Here is a 25,207-nt window from a genome sequence, read left to right on the forward strand (position 1 = left end):
TGGGGTCATGATTATAGGACTGTCTCCATTCATCCACACTTATCAAACTATACACCTAAAGTGGGTCAATTTTATTGTAGGTAAATGACATCTCAGTAAAGCTAAGTTTTAGGAAAAAATATTGTCTTTACAGAAAGGAGTAATTTTATTTGGGTATTAAATCAAATAAAGCATGTATAACTTTATTAAAATACAGCAATTGAATTCAATATCAAGTTCAGAAGCTTCAATTTTGTGTTTAATAATACTCAGAGTGAAACTCTATAAGATTTACTAAAAAAAAAAAAGACATATGGAGAGTTCCTGTTGTGGCTCAGTGGGTTAAGAACCCGACTAGTCTCTGTGAGGATTCAGGTTTGATCCCTAGTCTCTGGCTCAGTGGGTTAAGGCTCTCAAGTTGCCACAAGCTGCAGCGTAGGTCACAGAGTGGCATGAATCCTATGTTGCTATGGTTGTGGTGTAGGCCAGCAGCTACAGCTCTGACTTGACCCCGAGCCCGGGAACTTCTATAGGCCATACGTGTGGCCCTAAAAAGAAAAACAAAGCAAAAAAGAGACGTACAAAGAGGCTGTTCAGAAAGAGGTACCTGGGAATTGATCCATTGGCTTTAACCACACCTCACAATTGGCCTGCACTTTCTGAATTTTCAGTGGAGGGTTCCTTATTTGCCACTTGGCAGTAAAGGTAAGGCAGCCTTGCTCCTGCTGAGAACACTTTGGTTAACTGAAGATAGCAGAAGAGGGTTGCCAGGTGTCTTCACTCCATACTTGGAATAGCCTGAAGGGAGCACACTTGTCAGTGGAAATACAGGCTGTGTTCTGTCCTGGGCCGGCTCTGGAGTTTTCCCACAGGACAGAACACATAGGCAGGCCCACATTCTGCTCCTCTGAAGATCTGATCTGGAAAGAAGACAGCTTGTGATGAAAACCAATTTCTTGGCAAAAGGTGCATATTACCACTTCGGAATTTTCCAGAATGAATAACTATACCATATGTTGTTCATACCCCTAAGGGAGCTACCCTTTAATTTATATCTTAATGCATGAAAGAAGCCTTAGGGGAGAACAGGAAGGGCAGTGGTTCCTTCAAGGGCTCCAAATAAAACAGCCAATGAGCTAAAAGCAGGAACCAGCAATTAAGGCGGACACAGGGGATTTGGTTTCTTTAACCAGCTTGACGCAAAGCAATTCCCAGCAGGAATCTCAGAGCTCAGAGCCGAGCTCAGTTGTTTGCAAAATCCAAGCTAAATATACTGATACCAACTTCAAGGATAAAGCAGGGTGGTAAGAAAAAAGCAAAACAAAGGATGACAACATATGCTTTGCTCTTCCTAGAGGAAACTTGGTGCAGAAACATGGTTTTGTGGCTTAAATCATTTGACCACTATGGGTTGGCTTCTCTCTCCTTGTTTTCTCTCCAATCATTCTCTTTAGTCAAAGTTAAAAATACCTGCCTTGATGAGCTATTGTAAGGTTTAAAGAGAACGCAGGCAGGGCCCCTTTAGCACAATGCCTGGCTCCGAGTAGTTTAGTGAATAATAAATATTTTATGTAAGAAGATGTTAAATATGACATGTTTGTAAATACGATATCATAAAGAATGTGTGTATGACTGTCCTTATGTTTTGTGGCAAATTAATGTTGGACCTGGGACTTGGAGCCAAGGCTTGTACTATGAATTCCTTGTACTATGATGTGATCCATTATTTGCCCAAGAAGGCTAACCCCTGAGAACTCTGAAAAGATCTTTGAAAAGGATAACTTCCTAGAGACATATAGCTTACAGCTGTAGCTCCTATTGGACCCCTAGCCTGGGAACTTCCATATGCTGTGGGTTCAGCCCTAAAAAGCAAAAAAAAAAAAGGAAAAAAGAAAAGAAATGTCAAAACCCACACACACGATAATCTCAATAGATGCAGAAAAGGCATCTGACAAAATCCAAAATTCATTCATGGTAAAAACTCTTACCAAAGTGGATATAGAGGGACCATAACATCATAAAAACCATTATGACAAGCCCACAGCCAATATAATATTCAATGGAGAAAAGCTAAAAGCCTTCCCACTAAGATCTGGAACAAGACAAGGATGCCCGTTCTCACCACTTTTATTCGACATAGTATTGGAAGTCCTAGCCACACACAATCAAACAAAAGAAAAGTTATCCAAATTGGAAGAGAAGACATAAAATTATCACTCTACATAGGTGACATGATACTGTATATCAAAAACCCTGACTCCACGAGGATCAGCAAAGTAGCAGGACATAAGATTAAAATTCAGAAATCAATTGCATTTCTGTATACTAACAATGAAATATTAGGAAATGAATATAAAAACACAATACTTTTTAAAATCACACCAAAAAATTAAATACCTAGATATAAGCCTGACCAAGGTGAGAGACTTATATGCTGAAAGTTATAAAACATTAATCAAGGATATTAAATTCAAATTAAATTTAAGGAAACTAGATTCAAAGAAATGGAAACGTATTCCATACTCCAGGACTGGAAGTATTAATATCATTAAATGGCCATAACACCCAAAGCAATCTACAAGTTCAATGCAAGCCCTATCAAATTACCCAGGACATTTTTCACAGAACTAGGACAAACAATCCAAAAATTTATATGGAACCATGAAAGACCCAGAATTACCAAAGCAATCCTGAGGAACAAAAACCAAGCAGGAGACATAACTCTCCTAGACTTCAGGCAATACTACAAAGCTACAGTAATCAAGATAGTGTGGTACTGGTTACCAAAACAAACAAACAGACCAATGGAACAGAATAGAGAGCCCAGATACCTATAGTCAATTAATCTTTGACAAAGGAGGCAGGAATATAAAATGGGAAAAAGACAGTCTTTTCAGTAAGTGGCAAAACTTCATGTAAGTCAATGAAACTAAAACACACCTTCAGACCATGCACAAAAATAAACTCAAAATGGCTTAAAGACTTAAACATAAGACAAGACACCATCAAACTCCTAGGAGAGAACATAGGCAAAACATTCTCTAACAACAATGGTACAAATGTTTTCTCAGGTTAAGTCTCCCAAAGCAAGATAAATAAAAATAAAAATAAACCAATATGATCTAATCAAACTTACAAGCTTTTGTACAGCAAAGAAAACCATAAAAAAAAAGACAATGGGAACAAGAGAATGGGAGAAAATAGTTGCAAATGATGCAACCAACAAGGACCTAATCTCCAAAATATACAAACAACTCATACAACTCAACAGCAAAAAAACAAACCCAACTGAAAAACAGGCAGAAGACCTGAATAGGCATTTCTCCAAAGAAGACATATTGATGGCCAAGCAGGCACATGAAAAAATGTGCAACCTCACTAATTATTAGAGAAATGCAAATCAAAACTACAATGAGGTACCGCTTCATGCCAGTCAGTATGGCCATCATTAGTCAGTTTACATATAACAGATGATGGAGAGGGTGTGGAGAAATGGGAGTGTAAATTGGTACAACCACTATGGAAAACAGCATGGAGGTACCTCAGAAAACTAAATACACAACTACCATATGATCCAGCAATCCCACTCCTGGGTATATATCCAAACAAAACTTTCATTCAAAAAGATACATGCACCCCTATGTTCACTGTAGCACTAGTCACAATAGATAAGAGATGGAAACAGACTAAATGTCTATCAAGAGATGAATGGATTAATAAGATGTTGTACATATACACAATGGAATACTACTCAGCCATAAAAAATGCCATTTGCAGCAACATGGATGGAACTAGAGACTCTCATACTAAGTGAAGTTAAGTCAGAAAGAGAAAGACAAATACTATATGATATAACATATCTTGAATCTATTACAGCACAAATGAGCCTATCTGCAGAAAAGAAACAAACTCATGGACATGGAGAGCAGACTTGTGTTTGCCAAGGGGTAGGAGGAGAGTGGGATGGGGTTAGTAGTGGAGTTTGGGGTTAGTAGATGCAAACTATTGCATTTGCAATGGATAAGCAATGAGGTCCTGCTGTATAGCACTAGGAACTATAATCACTTGTGATGGAATGTAATGGAGGATAATGTGAGAAAAAGAATGTGTATATTTGTATAATTGGGTTACTTTACTGTACAGCAGAAATTGAAAGAACATTGTAAATCAACCATAATAATAATAAAAAAGAAATCTTTGTGGATTTGTAGGAGAACAGTGCATAAGAGAAGTATGTCCTAGGAAATGACTATTGTCACTCAAACCAACTTCATATCGTGGCCATATTTTGTGCTACTTTCCAGGGGATGATGCTTAGATTTTTAGACTCTGAAATGCAATTTTTAGGGATCATGACGTGTTTGGGCTTGAGGCTTGACTCCCTTTAACCAAATCCACATATATAAACTTAAAATGCCTATTTGTTAATTAACAAACTGATCTATACTGATCATGAGAAAAAGAATTATGTTGTTCTTGTCCTATTTGCAAAAATCTATGTGGGAAGCCAGAATCCAGTAAGGTTGCTTAGGGGACAAATAATTAGCACAAGGGAAAGCACTTGGATGACTTTCACGGTTAATGTCATCTGGGAAGGATAGATGTCAGGAATCTGGCTGTTAGCTGTGTTGGTCAGAGAGAGCAGTGAGTACCCTGGTGCCGAGCTGGAGGCCTCAAGTCAGTGTCTGTGTCTCTAACTCCCATTTATGCTTCATTTACCAACCCAACCACAACTAGATAGTCACCCTCTCTTTAGGTTATGGTTACCTTTTATCACCCTGGGAAGCTTACCATTCTGTCTCTTAACCTGTGATATAATTCTTCCTTTGCTTGTAATAAAATATTTCTCACACAAGGCAGATTCTTCCCTTTTATCTCCAGCTTCTTATTTAATCCTCATCTGGGGCCACGTCTACCATCTATGGCTACCAGATGTGAAGGCATGATCTCTAGGACTAGTTTTTGCTGCGTGTAATGCTTCTTAATTTCAGGATTTTGAGCAGAGTGACAGATGGTTATCTCTCTATAGATGGCTCTCTAAATTGTTTCTGTCCTTGGAGCCTCATGTTAAAGTTTATTGCTCTTAATTTATTATTACTATTATTTTGTTTTTAGGGCCGCACCTGGAGGTTTCCAGGCTAGGGGTTGAATCAGACCTATAGCTGCCAGCCTACTCCACAGCCACAGCAATTCCAGATCCAAGCCTTGACTTTGATCCACACTGCAGCTCATAGCAACGCCAGATCCTTAACCCACTGAGCAGGGCCAGGGATGAAACCCGCATCCTCAAGGTTCCTAGTCGGGTCTGTTAGTGCTGAGCCACAATAGGAACTCCAGGTTATTGCTTTTTAACGGTCACATTTTGGACCTGACTAGCTTCATCTCTAAAATCTAAAACTCGAGGAGTTCCCATCGTGGTGCAGTGGTTAACGAATCCAACTAGGAACCATGAGGTTTTGGGTTCGATCCCTGGCCTTGCTCAGTGGGTTAAAGATACGGTGTTGCAGTGAGCTGTGGTGTAGGTCGCAGACCCGGCTCAGATCCCGTGTTGCTCTGGCTCGGGCGTAGGCCGGTGGCTACAGCTCCGATTCTACCCCTAGCCTGGGAACCTCCATATGCCGCGGGAAGTGGCCCTAGAAAAGGCAGAAAGACAAAAAATAAATAAATAAATAAAATCTAAAACTCGAGGAGTTCCCGCTGTGGTGCAAAAGGATCGGTGGCATCCCTACAGCACCAGGATGCAGGTTCAATCCCTGGCCCAGCACAACGGGTTAAGGGAACGAGCACTGGCTTAGGCTACAAGTGTGGCTCAGATCTGATCCCCGCCTTGGATACTACACACGCAGTGGGGCAGCCAAAAAGGAAGAAAAAACCCAAAAAACAAAAAACACACTCGAAAAGCACACACTCTTACCACGAACCCTTATCCTTCCAGCACTTATTCCATCTCTAACCCCTAACCTTCAATCTCAAGGGTGTTTTGTAATACCTTAATCCCTCTATCTACCTGCTCCTGGCCACATTTCCCTCCTATCTAATCTACGGCCTGGTAGATTATCATACTCACTACTCACTAAGAGCCCAAAGCTCACAATCTTGTGTCCTTCCACACTTGCCTTGCACTTCCATGAGCCAGACCTTGGCCTTTTTTGCTTGCACACATAGGCAGCGGTTTTTCTGAAGGAAAAACAATCATTAAGCAGACTGGATCCACTTCAAGTTTATAATCTTCCATTTTAACTGTACTTTCAATCATTTCTTTACCTGATAATAATCAACTCCTGTTTGGCAGAAATGTCACCATTCTCCTCCAGGGCTCTAACTCACCTCCACCTCTGCCTCCCTCAGTTGTTCCTGCCTATTTATTTCATATATAAAATAGAGGCCATCTGATAGACCTTCACTCACTACGTGCACTTCCCCACATCATGGTTTATACACAGCCACATACATCCTTACTTCTTTTTTCAGGAGCAGCTGTCTCTCCCTACAGCATTTTCAGGCTGATCCTTCTGCCTGGCTTCTGATTAGGTTAGGCTTTAAAAAATCCTCTGTTTTCTTTCGAACCATGGTAACCGTTCTCTGCTGATTCTTTCTTCTCGGCCTAAAAACATAATCAAATCTCTTCGATCTTAAAAAAATAAAAGGAGTTCCCTTTGTGGCTTAGCAGTTAATGAACCTGACTAGGATCCATGAGGATGTGGGTTTGATCCCTGGCCTCACCCAGTGTGGGTTAAGAATCCGGTGTTGCTGTGAGCTGTGGTGTATGTAGGTCCGCAGATTCGGCTTGGATCTGGCATTGCTGTGGCTGTGGCGAAGGCCATCAGCTGTAGCTTTGATTCACCCCTTAGCCTGGGGACTTCCATATACTGTGGGTGCAGCCCTAAAAAGCAAATAAATAAATAAATAAAATAAAATAAAGCAAAGACCTTTGTGAATTCTACATTTCTTTCTACATACAAGCCCCTCTATCCTTCCATTCACAGTGATGCTCCTTGGTAGTCTATATTCACTATCTCTCTGCCTTCATCTTCCATTCATTCTCTAGCTTACTACTCTCTGTCCTCTGCCCCAATGTTCCACTGAAACTATTCTGAAAAATGTTAACGGTGGCCTTCTTGGAAAAGTCAATGGACTCTTGTTTGATCTCAGTACACCTTGTTGTTGAAAGCTGGCCACACTTTTTCTTTTTCTTTTTTGGCTGACCCATGGCACATGGTACTCCCAAACCCGGGATCAGATTTGAGCCACTGTTGCGGCCTGTGCCACAGATGCATCAGGATCCTTTTACACACTGTGCTGGGCAGGGGATTGAACTTGCATTCTGGTGCTGCAGAGATGCTGCTGATCCTCTTGTGCCACAGTGGGAACTCCTGGACATACTTTCACGAGAAATTATTTTGCCTGCCCAACATAGAATGCTTTTCTGCTGAATGATTTCTTCGCTCCATGAATCTTGGGAAAGACCTTCACTACACCTCCCATGGATGCTAAGAATAGACTCATTGACAGCCTCCTTGGTAGATGGCACTGCCTGTGAGTTAGGTTTGGTTATTTTGATGCATCTGCTTCAGACATCAAATCTAGCTAGTGAGACAAAGAAGAGGGACAGCAGACTTGTCACTGAATGTGGAGAATATGGCTGTAGCCATCTGCCTCTTTTCTTTCAGGCACTGCCAGTAGTCCAGTCTGCAGAGACTGCAACCATGGTAGCCTCTGTGCTGTGATTTCTGGTTGTGATTCTGGCAGTCTAGCCTCTGGGCCTCCCAGGTAATTTAATGTGCTACCCAAGACCCTTAAATCTTTTCCCTCTTGTGATTAAATTAACCAGAGTTGATTTCTGCCATTTGCAACTCAGAGCTCTGACCACTGCAATTGCATTTTTGAACTGAATACCACCTTTGATTGATGAATTCTCTGCTTCTATGTCCTTATCCCTCCAATCAGTGACCATTCTAACATAACTGTATCTTTCAACTTGGATGTGTTCTCATATATATCTAATGTTTTGTGTGCATGCTTATTATTCACATAAATGGTATTTTGCTAGGGATCTTTTTCTTTTGTACCTTTCAAAAAATTTAGCACTAAGTTTTTAATAGTCTGTTTTGTAGTGTATCTAGTGTGTTGCATTGCTGCATGGAGTTGTTTCCATGTGAAGTCTCTGGCTTAAAACTTCCCTCTAAGGAGTTCCTGTTGTGGTACAGTGGTTATGAAACTGACTAGTATCCATGACGGTTTGGGTTTGATCCCTGGCCCCACTCCATGGGTTAAGGATCCAGTATTGCCATGAGCTGTGGTGTAGGTCACAGATGTGGCTCGGATCCCACTTTGCTGTGGCTGTGGCTGGCAGCTGTAGCTCCAATTTGATACCTAGCCTGGGAAATTCCATATGCTGCAGGTGCTAAACAAAAAATTACTCATAAACAACAACAAAAAATTACTCATAAACAACAAAAAATTACTCATAAAACTTCCCTTTAACACATAAACTTTGCAATAAGCCTCTTTCTATATGTGGCCTCATGCTCATCTGTATGAGACTGTCTCTAGTATAGTTTACCAGGAGTGGGACATAGGGAATGTATTTATTAAATTTAAGTACTGCCATATTGCCCCCTAGAATGGCCACAGGAGTCATCTCCTATAGAGGAGGAAAAAGTTTTCCTTGGCCCTCTTAGGGTCTCTGGCTGCATCTAAAAAATAAATGGACAAAGAAAGATGAACAGGAGAGAAATGTACACACTTTGCTGAATTTTGACATGTACATGGGAAACTTCACGAGAAGATGAAGACCCAAAGAAGTGACTAGAGCAGGAAATGTTTATTCCATTCAGACAAAAAACCATTACATTTGTGAAGAACTGACAAGACAAAAGGGTTTGGGCTGGGTGTGGTAAATGTTGAAGCACTAACTAGGAAGATAAGGGTTAGTTTAGCAAGGTCTGTTTGTACAGATTTCTTGGCCCCAAATTTCCTGTCTCTGGTGATAAGAATGTCTTCCTTGCTCCCAGGACAAGGAGAGTACCTGTCGCATGGGAGTTTTATGACCTGTTTTAGAGAAGAAGAATGAGGGAAGGTGGGGGTCAGAGTGACCTTTCTGCTTTTGCTGTCTTCTCAGATTTTTCAGCTTAAAAAATGCAATATACCAAGGTGCCATATTTTGGGGTAGTGTGTCTTGAACCCCATAACTACCAACAGCGTTCCTATTCATCTCGTCTCATCAATACTTGTTATCTGTCCTTCTAATTCTTAATGACCTTTGTATGCAGTAATTTTTTATAGCTGCCATAGGCGACCAATATGAATAGCTGGATGACTTATTTCTTTATTTATTTTTAATTTTTTTTGCTTTTTACGGCTGCACCCACGGCATATGGAAGTTCCCAGGCTAGGGGTCCAATTCTACAGCTACTGGCCTATGCCACAGCCACAGCAATGCAGGAACTGAGCCTTGTCTGTGACCTACAGCACAGCTCATGGCAACACCAGATCTTTAACCTACTGATCAAAGCCAGGGATCGAACCTGCAACCTCATGGTTCCTAGACAGATTTGTTTCCACTGTGCCACCATGGGAACTCATGGATGATTTATTTTTTATATAAGTATACATCTATGAAACCACCATCTCCAGCACAGAATTTGAGGTGTCTGCCTTGAAGAGGTGGGGTGGGAGCAGAGAAAGTGGCCTGAAGCAGATTCCCTAACAGCAGAGGCTTCGACCATGGACAACCTTTTTTTTTTTCTTTCCATTTTTCACTGTCCCGCATCATATGGCGTTCCCAGACCAGGGATAAGATCCAACCCATAGTTATGACCTACATTGCAGCTGTGGCATCACTGGATCCTTTAACTCACTGTGCCTGGCTGGGGAGCGAACCTACATCCTGGTGCTGCAGAGACACCAGGCAATTCGGTTGCACCATAGTGAGAACTCCAACAGTGGACATTTTTGAAGGAAGCCAAGCAGAACACAAAGGTAATGATATATTCCACCAGGGGTCCTGAAGCTACGTGGGAGACTTTGCAAGGTTACTAAGAACATGACCTTTATTTGATTAATTCTAGGTTGGGTGGGCTGGGGAACAGGTCATTGCTTTATGCTCCCCTTCTTGACAATATAGCTTAAGGACTTTATCTTTAATTGGCTATATTGCTAGTTTCCTGAACATTTTTTGGCCCAGGGTAAATATTCATTAAATGTTTATTGAATAAAGAGCCACATTCCCTTGGCTTACTCTTTCCTACTTGCAAAAGGGAGAGTTGTCTCCTATATTGAAATGATATTTATTTTGCCTTTTACCTCGAAGTCCCAGCTAGCAAGTCATTCTAAACTTCACTTCACTGCCAACCTTGGCTTTGAAGTGTTGCACATGGATATCTCAGTTTGGTTACAGCCTTCGCAACCTGGACTCAATCGCCCACATCCTGGTCTCACAGCACTTCCTCGTGTGCACCTGCCATATTTGGGCTGGAGAACGTGTCCTGGAGTCACAAGGTACTGGGCTTATGAGTGGTTCCTACAGTGCCTCTCCCTGGATAACACCTCCCTTACCCCTAACAGCCCTGGGAGTACCAACTTCTCGACTGAGACCCTGATAAGTATCACCTCTAGAAGGTCAACGTCTTCATCACTCCAGGCAGAATTAGTCACCTCCTTTTTAATTTACACGGCACTTTATTCTCACTCTAATAACCCCTGAGATTGTAATTTCTCTCTTAGCTTGTTTCTTCCTCAGAGAAGAAAGGCCATCTCATCTATGGGTTTATCTGGGACCTCAGTGATTAGCATAACCTAGCACACAGTGGTGCTTGTTTTTTGTTTTTGTTTTTTGGTTTTTTTTTTTTTTTTTTTTTTTTTTTTTTGGTCTTTTTAGGGCTGGCGACCCCCACCTCCCCGGCATATGGAGGTTTCCAGGCTAGGGGTTGAATCAGAGCTGCAGTTGCCAGCCTATACCACACAGCCACTCAGGATCCAAGCCACATCCAAGAACTACGCCACAGCTCACAGCAAGGCAGGATCATTAACCCACTGAGTGGGGCCAGGTATCAAACAAGTGTCCTCATGGCTATTAGTTGGGTTTGTTACTACTGAGCCACTAGGCGAACTCCCTAGGTGCTTGTTTTAATCAGGGTTTTCTAGAGAAGTAGAACCAATTAGATAGATAGATGATAGATAGATAGATAGATTTATTTATTTTAAAGGATTGGCTTACATGATTGTGGGGGGCTGGTGAGTGTGAAAGTTTGAAGACTGGAAATTGAGCTAACAGTTGGTGTTGCAGTTTTGAGTCTGAAATTTCACAGAGCAGGCGTGCAGGCTGTAAACTCAAGCCAGGTTTCTCTGTAGCAGTCTTGAGACAGAATTGCATCTTCTCATCAACCGGTTAGATGAGGCTTTAACAAGGTAATCTGCTTTATGTAAAGATGTAACATCAACTGATTATAAACATTAATCATATCCACAAATACCTTCACTGACACATCTAGACTAGCCTTTGACCAGATAAGTTGCACCATAACCTCGCCAAGTCGACACATAAAGTTAACCATTGCAGTGTTCAAAAAGCGTTTGCTGAATAAGTAAAGCAATGTCTAATAAGTCTTCCAGGAGTCCAGAGAACAGAGCAATGGGCTTTAGCATAGAGTTCCAAATTTAGCAATGTTCTTGACAAGCGATAGAATAATCTTATTGGTTCACTGAAGTGGGTAGCCTTCAGAACCCTCAAAAAGATGGGGGCAGGGGGAGGGAGGGAGAGAGAGAAAGAGAGGGAAAGAGGAAAGGTAAGAGAAAGAGGGAATACATCCATCTGTAAATCAGACAAATCTATATACATGGACACCTGCAATATATCCATCCAATTACTTTTACTCTAGATGGTGGCAATATGGCATTAATAAGTTTTGATCAAAATTATTTCTTTATTTTACTGTGAACTGCTGCGGCATCAACAAAAACACTTTCAGAGGCAAAAATGAATGCTTCAAAGTGGTCCTTCGTATGGACTGAAAATGACTAATAATTCAAGAGTGTCATCTCCAGGTTTTGATTAGTTGTGAAGCCAGCAGGGTGCAGGCAGGAGTGAGACTGGGGGCCAAGGGTGAGAGGCAATGCCTGGAGAGAGCTTTCCTTCACAACATGCTGTTTTCCAGAATAGACTCTTTCCTTCAAGTCACTCAGGAGGCAAGAGTGGGAAGATTTGAAGCTTTTACAGAAAAAGTCACCTCATCTATAAAATGGACACAATTGGAGTTCCCTGGTGGCTCAGGGGTTTAAGGACCTGGTGTTGTCACTGCTATGGTTTGGGTTCAATCTCTGGCCAGGGAATTTCTGTATGCTGCAGGCGTAGCCAATAAAATAAAATAAAATGGGCCAATTATGAATGATAAATATTAGGCTAAGTCATATGAAATCACTAATGTTCAACTATTTCTGGTTTTCAGAAATGGCACTTTCATATGATTCAGCCAAATACGTAAACTACTGACTGAGAAGAAGAGCTATGTTGTAGGTGATCAATAACTGCTGGCTCTCATCTTTATCATGAGGCTTGGGCTGGATGCTTTAGGGGAGCCAAAGATAAGCCATCAGGGGTGGGCAGGGCACTAGGAAGGCAAAGCTCTGGACTCTACTTGGTGGAACTGAGTCTTTAGCAAGACCTTGGGATTTTTTCCTCCAAAAGACCCCAGCTCAGTACATTGAATAAAAAGAATCTCAGGGTTGAAAACACGAGGAGGGCAAGGAAAAATGAAATGGGGAACTGGTCGATAAAAGTCCTAATTTGTTCAGTAGCCCTTCGCAATATGAAGTTGTAGAAGCAGAAGCAACAGTGACAGATTTTCCTACTGTTAGGTCCTGATGTGGACATACAGATGGAGAAATGAAAGGGACTGACTTTTTTCAAAAGTCAAACTTTTTTCAAAAGTCAAACAGAGGAAGAAAAAATGAGAAACACACAAAAGGGTGGGGAAATAGTGAAAGTATTTAATCAGTTCCTCAACTTGTCATATTGAAATCAAACTATCGCTAATTAAATAAATGCATGCACATCTCATTTAATTCTTGTAATGCCACTGTTGGCATCACCATTCTTATTTTCCACAGAAGGAAACTAAGGGGAAAAGAGATTAGACAATTAAAAAAAAATGATTTCAATTAAGTTGGGTGCTATTTCCCACCAGCTGTTAAGAATGCCATGCAATACCTAGACAGCTGGCTCTCAGTACATCTCTTCTCTTGATTTCAGAAGTTTTCTTGTAATAAAGAATGACTGCCTGGGCAGGCTCATAAAAGCACACTCTGTTTCATGTTTTCATATGCTCAGCATTCCTGGGACACTGTGTAAGTGCTACTTTTCAGATTGACTTTCTTAATGCAATGGCCAATGGTTTCCTCTGGTCCTAAACTATTTATTTTTAAATGTGCGATTTTGATTATTTAAGTTATGTTCTTTAAAAAATCCCATATAACAAGGATGCAAAATGGGGGAAAACTCTTCTATAATACAGAGGTTAGAATCTGATAGTGGTGCTCATGAAATGCAAGCTGCTGACCCATCGATTTTTCCATCCTGGATGATGGAAACAATAGTATTTTTCTAGTATAGCATCCATGCTGTCTCATTATAGAAACTTTGGAAACTACAGGAAAATATAAAGAAGCAATAGCAATTCAAAAGCCCTCCCCCATGAAAGAGCTACTATAAACCTTGTAGTATATGCTTCCCTTCAGCCTGGAAAAGAGACTTTTTTTTTTTTTTGGATGAAAAGAATCCTGCTGGAAAATAATCAGCAAAGTGATGGTCCAAAATTCAAGGGAGAAAGGTGAACTGGTTGGGTAATCATTTAATGCTTTCTACTCTTGCTCTGACATAATCATTTCTTGGTAACGTGACAGTGTAAACTTGGAGAGTGTGCCCAAATGCTTTCAGGCTCTCCGAGATACAACCTTTCTGCTAGGGTTGCTACATTAACAAGTTAATACCAGTTCAATGTCAACCTCACGGGAACTTTTCGTAATCGAGCATTCTCCTGAATGCTACAGTAAAACTCCAGAATTTAGAATTTAAGGGCTTTTTCATTTGGATAATTTCGATTTAAGTGCAACTGATGGCCACAAATGCTTCCCCTGGTGTAAACATTTTGGGAAAGGGACAAGTGAACAAACGATGACTTGACTTTGAAGTAACTGAAGAGACTGACGTTAAGACTGGAGGAGGGGAAAGTTCCACTTGTGGCTCAGCAGTGACAACCCTGACTAGTCCATGAGGACACGGGTTCAATCCCTGGACTTGCTCACTGGGTTAGGTATCCAGCATTGCTGTAAGCTGTGGTGTGGGTCACAGACGCGGCTCAATCCTGAGTTGCTGTGGCTGTGCCTAGCAGCTGTAGCTCTGATTCGAACCCCTAGCCTGGGAACCTCCATATGTTGTGGGTGTGGTCCTAAAAAGCAAAAAAAGAAAGAAAGAAAGAAAGAATTGGAGGACAGTGTAGGGTGTGCTTCTGCCCAGCTCTCTGCAGGGCTTAAGCTGAAAGGTGGAGGAGCTGGTTTCTTTTGAAAGTTTAAGGTCTAGAGACCTTGGTCCTTTAGCAAAGGTGGCACATGACAGCACAGAGCTGGGCCAGATGCCCACCTTCTCGGGTTAGATGTGGGAGATAACACCTCTGTGGCTGGCTTTGGAGAGCTCCCAAAGAGACCATTAGGAGTGGCCCTGGTGGAGATCCTCCAACTGGTGTGACAGGAAGAGACTGTCCACAGGGGGAAGATGAGGAGAGGAAGGTAGCAGATTGCTCATAAAATCAGAGAGGAGGTGGGAGGGAGGATTTTGCAAGAGATCTTGTCTGAGTAAAAAGTGCAAAATCAGTTACAAAGTACTTTGCTAGGGAATTGCATTTGGCTGCTAATGCAGAGACCTGAAATAGCAGAGGCCTAAACAAGGGGGGCTAGAGCGGTTCCAGAATGTCATCCATGTCCTGGGCTTGTTCTAACTTTGGGCTCTCCACCCTTAACAAGGGGCACAAGGTCTTCGGTGGTTTAAAGATGGATCTCGCAGCTCTTCCTTTTATATCCACTTTGAGGCAGGAAGATGGAGGATCAACCAGCGCTTCTGTAACAAAGTCCCATTGACTGGGTGGTTTCAACAACAGAAACTTAGTGTGTTACAGTTCTAAAGGCTAGAAGCCAGATCAAAGTGTTAATTTCCTCTGAGACCTCTCTCCTTGGCTTACGGATGGCCCCCTTCTCCTTGTGTTCTTATAGGGTCTTCCTGCTTTGTCCTTTTTTGTCTGTGTCTTAATCTCCTCTTCTTAAAAAGACACCAGTCCTATAGGATTAGGACCCACCCTAATAACCCTGTTTTAACTTAATTCCCTCTTTAAGGGCCCTAGTCCAAATACGGACACATAGTCACATTCTAGGGATTAGGACTTTCACATGCAAATTTTGGAAGAGAGCCGCAATTCAGCCCATAACAAAGGCAAAAGAGTGCGTTTCTGCTGGCACTCCTCTTTTTCTTTCTCTCTCTCTCTTTTTTTTTTTTTTTTTTTTGGCTGTTCCCAAGGCATGAGAAGTTCCTGGGCCAGGGATCAAACCTGGAACACAGCAGCACCTTTAGCAACAGCAGTGACAACACCAGATGCTTAACTTGCTTTGCCACCAGGGAATTCTGCTGGCAGCCCTCATTTAATCGTCTTTCCTTGAAGCCCCTGCACTACCACTCACTCTCACAGGTGAGGTTGTCCTTCATCAAAAGATGGAAGATGTAAGGGCTGTGTTTGTTTTTGTCTTTTTCAGGGCTGCACCTGTGTCATATGGACGCTCCCAGGCTAGGGATTGAACCAGAGCTGCAGCTGCCGGCCTACTCCACAGCCACAACAATGCCAGACCCAAGCTGCATCTGTGACCTACACTGTAGCTCATGGCAACGTGAGATCCTTAACCCACTAAGCAGGGTCAGGGATTGAAACTGCATACTCACGGATACTAGTTGGGTTTGTTACCACTGAGCCACAACAGGAATTCCAAAATGTAGTTTTAAATGGCTTGACACATTGCTGTTTCGCTTGCTGAGCTTGGGTGTGGGTTGGTAAAGAAGAGGAGGAAATGGATGTGTGAATGATCTAGCCAGACCAGGGTCGTGAAGTTACTGTGACTCAGTGACTTGGAGGGCTCTGTGACACATGGTTGTGTCTGTGAGGAATGTACATCTTTTGACTATGGATATCTATTCACCAGGAATGTATCTCAGGGCCAGTGCTGTAAGGCCTGGAGTTGGCGGCTGGCCATCCACAAGACACCCAAGCATCTCCCGTGGGGTGAAACTTGTGGCTGTTTTTGTAAAGGAGCTAAGGCTGAGAGTGCAAAGAAGGGCAGCAAAGGTAAAGCAGGAGAGAGAACAGAGAAAGGAAGCGTGGGAGTAGGGGATGAGGACGAGGGACAGTAAGGAAGGACAGAATGTGAAAACAAGAGCTGGGATGAGGAATAAGTAGGTCCTTTTTCTGCAGTGTCCACCCCCAATGACAGGAAGAGGGAGGAAATGAGGAGAGGCGGAGGGAAAGAAGAGGGGAAGAGGGAGAGGGAGGGAGAGAGAGAGAGAGAATGATCATGAAAAGCACTGAGGTAGGGTAGAGCCAGGCCAGCTGGAACCAGTCTTGAAAACCCAGCAGACTGACTATAGAGAGTTCCACTTCTTTACGATTTTTTGGGGGAAGAGGGAACTCTTCCACTTGTTACTAACCTCTCTCATTTATGAGCTTCCTGAGTTCTGAGTCACTGATTTTCTATGCTATTAAAGGGTGAAATGATGCTAAAGAAAAATATTACAACTGTTGGGTTAATTCTGTTCCTTCTGTCAGGGCCACTGCTGGTGATCCCTGTGCCTTGGTCCCTGTGCATGCATCAGTCATTGAGGTTTTTATTGGGAAGTATTATTTGATTTCTGATGCAAATGTGCAGTGCTCTTTCCATCAGCTGAGGCAGGCAGAGCTCCCCAGAGTGGGAAGGAGGGATGGTGTTACCATGGTGATGAGATGACTAGTTGAACACCAGGCTAAGCACCCTCCTATAGAAGGGCAGGAAGAAGTCATTCCTTACTCTCTTCCCTGATGAGTCAGAGCTGATTTGCATAACCCCTTCATTTTTCATTTAAAGCTGACATCTACTGGGAAGGAAAGTCAGAACAGTGGTCAAACTGGAAAGGGGTTGCTTTTCAACTAACACCATCTTGGTTTTTCGGTTTTATGCTTCTAATTAAGATATTGATTTCTGCTGAGGGCATGTATAGAGTGGCTAAATTTTTTTTTTTTTTTTTTTTTTGTTTTTTGCCTTTTCTAGGGCCGCTCCCTTGGCACATGGAGGTTCCCAGGCTAGGGGTCTAATTGGAGCTGTAGCCACTGGCTTATGCCAGAGCCACAGCAACGCGGGATCTGAGCCACGTCTGCAACCTACACCACAGCTCACGGCAATGCCGAGTCTCCAACCCACCAAGCAAGGCCAGGGATCGGACCCGAAACCTCATGGTTCCTAGTCGGATTCGTTAACCACTGCACCACGACGGGAACTCCAGAGTGGTTAAATTTTTTTTTTTTTTTAATTTGTTGTTGTTGTTGTTGTTGTTGCTATTTCTTGGGCCGCTCCCACGGCATATGGAGGTTCCCAGGCTAGGGGTTGAATCGGAGCTGTAGCCACCGGCCTACGCCAGAGCCACAGCAACGTGGGATCCGAGCCGTGTCTGCAACCTACACCACAGCTCACGGCAACGCCGGATCCTTAACCCACTGAGCAAGGGCAGGGACCAAACCCGCAACCTCATGGTTCCTAGTCAGATTCGTTAACCATTGCGCCATGACGGGAACTCCCAGAGTGGTTAAATTTTAAAATGTCAGCCAAGGAGTTCCCATTGTGGCTCAGTGAGTTAATGACCCGAGGTAGTCTCTGTGAGGATGTGGGTTTGATCCCTGGCTTTGCTCAGTGGCTTTAGGATCCATTGTTGCCACAAGCTGTGGCATAGGTTGCAGATGCAGCTCAGATCTGGTGTTGCTGTTGCTATAGTGTAGGTTGGCAGCTGTAGCTTGGATTTGATCCCTATCCTGGGAATTTCCATATGCCATGGGTGCAGCGGCAGTTTAAAAAAAAAAAAAAGTCAGCCAAAATTTGAAGGATGGTATAAATTGGCTAGTAAACTAGGGTTATTAGCTATGTAACATTGAACAGCACACTCAACCTTTTAAACTTGAATACATGTATTTCCTTCTGATGTTGACACTCGGAAGTAGAAAGCACTCTTTTGGATGTTTGCTTACAAATTTCTGAGGACAGAATTGATGTCTTCTTTAATACCCAGCACTTGCATCAAATAGCATGTATATAATAAGTACTGAATACTTTTTTTTTGGTCTTTTCAGGGCCGCACCTGTAACACAATGGAAGTTCCCAGGCTAGGGATTGAATCAGACCTACAGCTGCCAGCACACACCATAGCCACAGCAATGTTAGATCCAAGCTGTGTCTGTGACCTTTGCCTCAGCTCACAGCAATGTTGGATTCTTATCCCACTGATTGAGGCCAGGGATTGAACCTGCATTCTCATGGATCCTAGTTGGGTTTGTTACCACTGAGCCACAATGGGAACTCCAATAATTGAATAAGACATCACTAACATGAACACTCATACATTACTGGTGGGAATACAAAAGGGTACAGCTATGTTGGGAAACAGTTTGGTTAAACACACATTTAACCAAACTGTTGCTTTGTGTCAACTTGGCTAAGTTATGATGCCTTTATTTGGTCAGTCCAGATATTGCTGTGAAGATATTTTTTAGATGTTATTAACATTTATAGTCAGACTTTGGATAAAGCCAATTACCTTCCATGGTGTGGGTGAGTCTCATCTGATCAGCTGAAGGCCTTAGGAACAAAGGCTGAGGTTTCCTGAAGAAAAAGTAATTCAGCTTCAAGATTGCAACATAGAAAACTTCCTTGAGTCTCCTGCTTGCTAGTGCTTTCCCTGCAGATTTTGGACTCAAGACTGCGACATCAACTCATCTCTATCTCTCAAAGAGGATAGGTAGATGTAGACATAGACAGAGTTTCCTACTGGTTCTGTTTCTCTGGAGAACTCTAAAAATAATCTAATTTATCAAGCCTAGTCCTAGATAAATACCTATGAAACATGAAAAATTATGGCAAAATAAATACCTATATGTGACTCTTTCTATCTGCATCATTACTAATCGCCAAGAATGGAAACACAACCCAAATATCCTCCAACCGGTAAATGGAGAAACAAACTCTGCTTCATCCATGCAATGCAATACTACTTGGCAATGAAAAGGAAAATACTATTGGTACACACAACAACCTGGATAAATCTCAAAGGCACTGTGCTGAACAAAAGAAGTCAATTTCAAAAGTCTGCATGAGTCAATTTAAATAAAATTCTAGAGAAGGCAAAACTGTATGAATAGAAATAGATCAGTGGTCACAGGGACCTGGAGTTGGGGGTGGTTTACCAACAAAAAACATGTGGGAACTTACTGGGGTGAGGGAACTTTTCTACATCTTGATTGTGGTTACATGACCATAAGCACTTGTCAAAACTCATGGATCTATATACTAAGAAGAGTAATTTTACTGTACACAAAGTATGCCTTAATGAAAATGTTAGCTCTGTAATCTCACCATGTGTAAATAATTTATTGATGTTCAAAATTTGTTGTTCTAAGCTTCCAAGCTCTTTTCTAAATATACTCACCAAATACACACACATTCACATGCATTTGGTGTAGAGAAAAGGGAACCCTCCTGCACTGTTGGTGGGAATGTAAGCTGGTACAACCAGTATGGAGAACAGTGTGGAGACACCTTAGAAATCTATACACAGAACTACCATATGACCCAGCAACCCCGCTCTTGGGCATATATCCAGACAAAACTTTCCTTAAAAAAGACACATGCACCTACATGTTCATTGCAGCATTATTCACAACAGCCAAGACATGGAAACAACCCAAATGTCCTTCGACAGACGATTGGATTAGGAAAATGTGGTATATACACACAATGGAATACTACTCAGCCATAAAAAGAACAAAATAATGCCATTTGCAGCAACATGGATGGAACTAGAGACTCTCATCTTGAGTGAAGTAAGTCAGAAAGAGAAAGACAAATACCATATGATATCACTTATATCTGGAATCTAATATATGGTACAAATGAATGTTTCCACAGAAAAGAAAATCATGGACTTGGAGAATAGACTTGTGGTTGCCAAGGGGGAGGGGGAGGGAGTGGGATGGATTGGGAGCTTGGGATTAATAGATGCAAACTACTGCTTTTGGAATAGATTAGTAATGAGATCCTGCTGTGTAGCACTGAGAACTATGTCTAGTCACTTATGATGGAGCATGATACTGTGAGAAAAAAGAATGTATACATGTATGTGTAAATGGGTCACCATGCTATACAGTAGGAAAAAAATTGTATTGGGGGAATAACAATAAAAAAATGAAATCATAGCATTTATTCTGTTTTGTGGCCTGTTTTTTTTTTCACTTACATCATTTTCTATATTGCTGCTATTTTAAAAATTAAAATACCTTATAATTAGAAACACAAATCTCTTTCCACTTTGTAAAAGAAACAAAACTAGCCTAGTGTTTCCCCATCCATCACCAAATCATGAAAAACATGAAAATAATTACATGGGCACCCCGTGAATGAAAAAAAAAAAAGACAAACAAACTAGCTTTTATTTATGTCAACATAACTAATCCAGGCAGTTTAGGCTTTATAAATATGACATATGTAAGACTGAAGGAAAAAACTGGAGAGGGATGAAGTTTTCAGAGCATGCAGCAAAGATATGTGAAAACAGCCCAATGGCCCAACAAATACACTCTTTGAAAGTAAATACTGCAAATAGCAAGGCCAGGAAAACTCAACTCATCCCATAAGTCAGTAATTAAAAGACAGCTGGCATGACATCAATACTAAGATCCTGAAATATAAAAGGTGGGAAAGAGCCACATAACTAACCAGAGAAGACAGTGAACTGAAAATAGTGATGAAAAATAATCACCATTGCGCTATGAGTTTTTAAAAAACATAAAGCATCGCTTCTCTAAAGGAAGACACAAAGGCAGAAATATAAGAACTTATGGAAAAGATGGTGAGAAAAAGAAGGACGTGAACAGAATGCAGGAGCAAATGAAATATGGACTGGGGTTTATTCTAGAAATTTGAATGTTAGGACTACGTTAATATACTTTGTATTAATAGATTGGAGGAGGAAAATCATATAATTATTTCCGTAGATGCCAAAAATACATTTGACCAAAATAAAATATGCTTAATAAAAATACTGAATAAAATACAGATATATCCTTAACATGGTAAAATAGATTGATCTCAGCTCAAAATCCAATGTCATGCCTAATGACAGAACTTGGAAACGACAGAACTTGGAAACATTTTCAATAAAGTCAGGATCAAGATAAAGATGTCCATGTCACTACTATTATTTAACAGGGTGCTAGAGATTTTAGTTAATACAACTAAGTAAGAGGGAGAAATTAAAGATGTAAAAATTAGGAGAAAGTGAAACTATCACTATTGGCAGATGTTATGGTTATAAACTTGGGAAACCCAAGATAATTGAACAAGAAGCTACTTTTACTGATAAAAATGTTAGTATAAGCTTAATTGCTTCACACAGATGTACAAATCACAATCAGATAAAAGTAAGAAAACCCATTTATAATAGCAACAATAACAACAAAAGGAAAATATCTAGTAATAAACTAAACAAAAAAATATATAAGACCCATATGAAGAAAAAACTTCTCTTAAAGATGTAAAACAAATCTTGAAAAAGCAGGATATAAAATATTCTTGGATGATAAAACAACATTATGAATATCTTAATTCTCCCTAAGTTAGTCTGTAAATTTGTCTCCAAAAATTTGTTTTGTTGAAAATGTTTTAACAAAAACCTGATCTTAAGTTGTGTATTAAAAATAGCTAGGGAAACCTGAAAATAAAAGCTATGATAGAAGATAGAAGTACTGGATGTTAAAACCCATTATAAAGTTGCAGAATACTGGTATTTAGAAAATAAATTCCAAATGGATCAAAGACTTAAATGTGAAAAATAAAACCATAAAAGTTCTAGAAGAAAACAAGGAATTCCTTTAAAACCTTGGAGTGAGAAGGGCCTTTTGAACTAGGATTTGAAATCCTGAAGCCATAAAAGAAAAATTTAGCAAATTACATAAATACAAAGTTTGGGAGTTCCTGCTGTGGTGCAGTGGGATTGGCACTGTCTCTGTAGCACTGGGACTCAGGTTTGATCCTTGGCCCGGCACAGTGGCTTAAGGATTGGGTGTTGCCACAACCATGGCATAGGCTGTAACTATGGCTTGGATCTGATCCTCTCCCCGGGAGCTCCATAAGGAGCAGAGTGGTCAAAAAAGAAAAAACCAACCAACCAACCAAAAAACCCAAAGCTTGAATTAAAATAAAACCAAAAGCAAAAGCAAGAAAAAAAAAAGAGAGTTTTTATTGTGGCTCAGTGGGCTAAGAAACTGGCTAGTATCCATGAGGATGTACATTTGATCCCTGGCCTTGTTCAGTGGGTTAGGGATCTGGCATTGCTGTGAGTTGTGTAGGTTGAAGATGTGGCTCAGATCCCTTGCTGCCGTGACTGTGGTGTAGGCCAGCGGCTGCAGCTCTGATTTGGCTCCTAGCCTGGGAACCTCCAGATGCCACAGATGTGGCTGGAAATTAAAAAAAAACAAAAACAAAAAAAGAAGTTGCCTATGTGCTGATGCACAAGCTGCCTTAAAATATATTGTATGTGAATAAAAAAGAAGGTAGAGAACATCTTTTTGGAATAAAGAGTGACACTTGAGAATCTATATTTATATTTCCTTGTATATGCATAAAGAAATTCTAAGAAAAGGGATGACCTATGGAGGGGAGAAGGTGTGCAGATGGGGATATGGGAAGGAGATTCCATGTCTTCTTTTTACTTTCTGGTTCTTGAGCCATATGAATGTATTATTCAAGAGGGGAAAAAAGTCTTATTTAGAGAACTAGAGCAAATAAGGTTTCTGTAACTGGATTTGAAGATGGAAAGACTAGACTGGCATGCCATCAAGTCACTGCCCCTTTTAGTCACATGATCAGGCTTTAGGTCAGATCCTTTCAGAATTGAAGTCACTTGACCTGGCTTTGCTTCATGTCCCCCTGGTTTAAAGGAAGGTGCCTGTCTTTACATGTCAAATGCCCAGCTTTACTCCAGCACCCACAGCTTTAGGACATGTGACCTGGCATTATAGAGGGGAGAGAGGTCTGCTTTCAGCAGCTGATGAGGCACTTTCAACCAAGTTGATTGGCCCAGTGGTCGGAGAGCCTAACAGGCTGTCTGAGGTCTGAATACCCTTTGTTTCTCCAGAGGCAAGATGCTGGACCCAGAAATACCTGGCTGGAATCTTGGTCTTGCAGTTTTCAAGCTGCAGGCTTGCATGAGTGTTGGCATCTGGAAAATGGAGCTGGTGGTGGTGAACATGTAAATGGTAGTATTTTGGTGGGCTGGCTATGCTCATTCCTATTCCCTTTCTCTGGAGAATTCTCCCAAACTTCCTTCTTCCTTTTCCATCTGAGACTCTCCCTCCTGTCCACTGCCCTCAGCAGAAGGGTCTCACCATCTGTTGAACAACCACTGATTACAGCCTCTATGCCAAATGTTATGTTGGGTGCTGAGATCATTGTGAAGTTCCCAGCTTTTGAATTTGCAGGCTTGAGAGGCAGACAGTGTTGTACTTTACTGATTTAAAGCCAGGTCATATGACTGAGAACCTGGTCATATTTCCCACCCTGAAGTGCAGTTTGACTGGCTAAGATGGACTTCCCATGCACATGTACAGGTAAATCAGTTCTCTGACACCCTGGCTACACATTAAAGTCATCTGTAGAACTTAAACATTTTTAATGCTGAGGCCCCACTTCAGATCAAATAAATCAGATCCTCTGGAGCAGAGCCAAGCATCAATATATTTAAAGAGCTTCCCAGTGCTTTTCATGGCCAGGGTAGCAAAGCACTGAGTTGAATCATTTGCGTCTTGTCATAATCTAGTTCATATGTGAGTTTTTCTTAGTCAATTGCATCTAGAACATGCTGGTGAAACATGTCAAGCTATCAGTATCTGTTTCACCAGCTGTGTTTATTGCATGACTGTGACAGTGAGAGAAAATGACAAAGGTCAACATTGATTTCTTTGGTGAAAGAGGAGTTAAGGTCAAATTTGAGGAAACTTCCAATCTACCAAATGACTGTTGATAATACTTACGTGTCCCTGTTATGTGCTCACCACTTCCTCTGACTTTGGGGGGAAGCAGAAGCAATAGAAATGAGATCTTTGTGTCCAAAGGAGAAAGAGAATGGGAGTAGAAGAACAGTGACAAAGGTACTAATTCCTATGTTTTAGGCACATTCTATAGGTCATTGCATATAAGCCTCATGACAACCTGGCGCAGTAAATGCAACTATCAGTGCACACGGAACATTCTCAAGGATTGACTAGGTACTGGGGCACAAAATTAACCCCAACAAATTTAAGAGTATAGAAATTATTTCAAGTATCTTCTCTGACCACAATGGCATGAAACTAGAAATTGACCACAGGAAAAAAAAATGGGAAAAAACATCGGTTACAAGGAGACTAAATAAAATTTTACTAAAAAAGCAGTTGGTCAATGAGGAAATCAAAAGGAAAATTTAAAAATACCGCAAGTAAATAATAATGAAAACAAAATCATTCAAAATATATGGGATGCTGCAAAAGCAGTTCTTAGAGGGAAGTTCATACTGATACAAGCCTTCCTCATAAAGAAGAAAAATCTCAAATCAACCACTTAACCTACCATCTAGAAGAATTAGAAAAAGAACAACAAAATCTAAAGTCAGTAGGAGGAAGGAAATCATAAAGATTAGACAGGAAATCAACAAAATAGAGATTCAAAAAAAAATACAAAAAATTAATAAAACCAACAGCTGGTTCTTTGAAAGGGTAAACAAAATTGACAAATCTCTGGCCAGACTCACTAAGAAGAGGAGAAAAAAACTCAAACAAAATAAGAAATGAAAAGGGAGAAATCTCAACAGATCTTGCAGAAATACAAAAAGTCATAGAAGAATATTGTGAACAATTATATACCAACA

General features: G+C 41.1%; 1 protein-coding gene and 1 long non-coding RNA gene across 3 annotated transcripts in view; one reads left to right on the plus strand and one right to left on the minus strand.

Annotated features, from left to right (window-relative positions):
- The window catches only part of TTC39B (tetratricopeptide repeat domain 39B), a 562,176-nt gene that overhangs the window by 350,968 nt on the left and 186,001 nt on the right, over positions 1-25,207 (plus strand). The window lies entirely within an intron of this gene.
- The window catches only part of LOC102162768 (uncharacterized), a 76,963-nt gene that overhangs the window by 21,239 nt on the left and 30,517 nt on the right, over positions 1-25,207 (minus strand). Inside the window, exon 1 of one of the 2 annotated variants that reach the window (XR_014821557.1) lies at positions 587-861. This is a non-coding gene — a long non-coding RNA (uncharacterized LOC102162768). Of the gene's footprint in view, positions 1-586; positions 900-25,207 lie in introns of those variants that run through there. The other variant, XR_002335897.2, reaches the window with a different exon arrangement.

This window comes from Sus scrofa, chromosome 1 (genome assembly GCF_054392235.1).
Source record: "Sus scrofa isolate SSC_HxYL_T2T_F1_AM1 chromosome 1, Sscrofa_HxYL_maternal_Yorkshire_Landrace_v2.0, whole genome shotgun sequence".
NCBI classification, from domain to species: domain Eukaryota; kingdom Metazoa; phylum Chordata; class Mammalia; order Artiodactyla; family Suidae; genus Sus; species Sus scrofa.